This window comes from Castor canadensis, chromosome 14, assembly GCF_047511655.1.
Source record: "Castor canadensis chromosome 14, mCasCan1.hap1v2, whole genome shotgun sequence".
Taxonomy (NCBI): domain Eukaryota; kingdom Metazoa; phylum Chordata; class Mammalia; order Rodentia; family Castoridae; genus Castor; species Castor canadensis.
This window is the reverse complement of record NC_133399.1, coordinates 78,227,361-78,230,293: the sequence shown is the minus strand read 5'-3', so window position 1 is coordinate 78,230,293 and position 2,933 is coordinate 78,227,361. Positions and strand designations below refer to the sequence as shown.

The 2,933-nt window shown below is 38.8% G+C and overlaps 1 long non-coding RNA gene across 1 annotated transcript; it reads right to left on the bottom strand.

The window, feature by feature from the left end:
- Positions 1-271: 271 nt before the first annotated feature.
- On the bottom strand, positions 272-2,279 carry LOC141416447 (uncharacterized). Its single transcript, XR_012441170.1, has 2 exons — positions 2,025-2,279; positions 272-713 (listed from the first exon to the last, which is right to left on the bottom strand). It is a non-coding gene; the product is annotated as an uncharacterized lncRNA (long non-coding RNA).
- Between the last annotated feature and the right edge of the window lie 654 nt (positions 2,280-2,933).

The window sequence follows — 2,933 nt, the reverse complement described above, 5'->3', positions numbered from 1 at the left end:
GAATCTAAATAGTTAAGAGTCAGATGTTAGTTTAATATTAAAAACTGAGTGTTGCCAGGCATTGGTGGCTCATGCCTGTAACCTTAGCTTCTTAGGAGGCAGAGATCAGGAGGATTGTGGTTCAAAGCCAGCTCAGGCAAATAGTTCACAAGCTCCTATGCCATCACAGAAAAAGGGCTGGTGGAGTGGCTCAAGGAGTAGGCCCTGAGTTCAAACTCCAGAACCACAAAATAAATAAATAAACATAAAGCAGTGTAATACTCAGGCAATATACATTCTTGCAGCACTGGTTGAATTTAATTGATATTCCCGTCTTTCTCTCTACTGGCTACTATAAGTGGATCACAGCAAAGATTTATGCCTTCCTCCAGCCACTGGTGAGCAGTTAGCTTGATTTCAGCTGGCTGCATACATTCTTTCAGAGAGCCCTCAGCAGAGGACTTCATCCTAGCCCTTTACCTGGACAGCAGTCAGGACTCACACTATCGATAACTCCATTGATAGCTCTTCCTTCCCTTTTCCTGCTTGCCTCACTGCCACAGAGCGGCACGTGTCACCTGCCTCCATTTCAGACATAGTCGAGGGATGGCTTCCATAGGCAGACTTTTGAGTGGATGGTCTGTGCTTGGAGAACAGTGGACTATTTCAAAGTTCCCATGTGGGAGTGGCCTAGTGTTTATCTCCATCCACTGTGTGAGGACCTGTGCAATTTTCTGGGGATAAAGAAATGATAGGAATCTTAATTTATGATGATATTTAAAAGGGAAATGCTTTTACAATATGGGGATTTGCTAATTTAAAAAATATCTTTTGGTTGTATACTGGATTCTACCCAACATCTAAAAACATCTAAACTCTTCCTAAACACTAAGCTAGGGTTTTGTTTGCATAAAACTGTCTCTTTTATTCAGAGGACTTATCTCAGTTCATGATGGGCTATAATTATATAGAGTTTTGTGTAACTATTTGGATAATAACAATAATTCCTCCTGAGTAAAATACCAGGAGATATAGAATCAGGTCTGGTTTTGGGGGGGCACACTTGATGGTGTGCAGCACACATCAGACACACAATAAATGTTTACTCACTGAATAAACAAGATGAAATGCCAGAGCATTTTCTCTGCTTAAGGGTAAATTGTCAAAAATATTTTGGGGGAGGGTTCGGGATGTATCTCAGTAGTTGAGCACTTGCTTAACATGCACAAGGGCCTGGGTTTGATCACCAGCACTGAAAAGAACAAACTTTCTGCTACTCTGTATCTTAGAATCTAATGTTTTCAAATCTATACTAAAACCACATCAAGGTGCCGATACAAGTTATCTGATGAATCCCTCCTGAGGATCTAATTTACTAAGAAGGTAGGTCTTAACTTGTTCTCACCATACATACACAAAAAGAAGGAAAATTAGTCAGTTTGCTCTCCTGACCTTGTGAACACTTGTGCCAGGACATATAATATAGGATAATAGTGATTTGTTTATGAATTATTCCAGAAATGATAATGAAATTCAGAATAGTGGTTTAGAACTTTGGAGAAGAATGAAGGGGAGTGATGTGTAAGGGTACAGAGGGGCACCTGCAACTTTTTCCTTCTTAATCATCTGTTGTGAGCAAGCTATGCCAGAAACATAGACAGACACATTTGTGTCTTTTCACAATGTCAAAATTTATCGAATGACAAAATTCACAAGCTACATCAGTTTCATTGGCTTTAATCCACAAAGTACTACTGACTTCACATGACAGTTGTGACCACTGGTGACCACAGATTCTTTTATCCTTTTATTCCAGTCTTAAGTACTAATATTAGCTCTCAGATCACACATTACACTTAACACAATTATATATATACATATATATATATATATATATATTTTTTTTTTTTTTAACAGAATGGCTACAAAAGTGGTTAAAGTAGTTGCAAGGCCCAGAGGGGCTGCACTGAAGACACAGGCCAAGAGCTGAAACAGATGCAAAGAAAAAGCATCTGCAGGAGACCAGATGAAAAGTTTTTACAAACCTGCAGGTGCAGAGCTGCTTGGAGCTCAGAATTGTCAAATGCGGGTTTGAGTATCATTTGGAAAGGAGTTGCATGCTGCAGGCAGGAGAAACCGAATGTTAGCTGGGGCCTGGGGTTAGTGGTTGTGGCAGTTTTCCTGGATGAGTCTCCTGATGATCAGGTGATGGGTCAGAATGCCTGTCACATTTCAGTCTTAGGATGCCAATTCTTTTATGGTCATAGGTGAGGGGATTACATCAGATGTAAGCTCAGATGTCTGGTGTTTCTGGTATGATTTGGTGTATTTATAAGTATAATTATTTACTGGCACAAGTAAATTATTTATCAGCTTGTGCCTTATGGTGTCCTGGCAGATGGTAGTTGTTTACTTGTATAAACAAGATGAAGAGTCATTCTATCTTGGCACTTATATTTAAAATGGAGTCAAAACTGTTGCTTTATAGAATGGAGTAATTTAGGGGTAGGCACAGCCCTAAAAACCACTGTTCTATACAACACAGAGTAACCCAGAGCAGACCCAGACTGTTCTCAACATCTGAATCAAATATGTCAAAATGTAAAGTTTTGATTAAGCTGCTAATTATGAACAGTGATGGTCTTTCTATTTTTTTTATAAGTTTCTATACTTTGAGATATTTGATAATAAGAGGGAAAGGAAGAAACAAAAGGTATTGATACTAACAGTTTGCAACCTGAGTATTGGAGCTATCAATGACAACCTCTTCTACCTTGTTCTGGAATCCTTTTATCAGATTGTCAATTGTTAATAGTTCTATAGTTGACCTAAATAGGTTACAGAAGAAGGAGAGTTAATGGTTGGAGGCATAGTTCAGGCAGTAGAGTGCCTAACTATCAAGCACAAAGCCCTGAGTTCAAGTCCCACCATCACACAAAAAAAAGAATTAAATT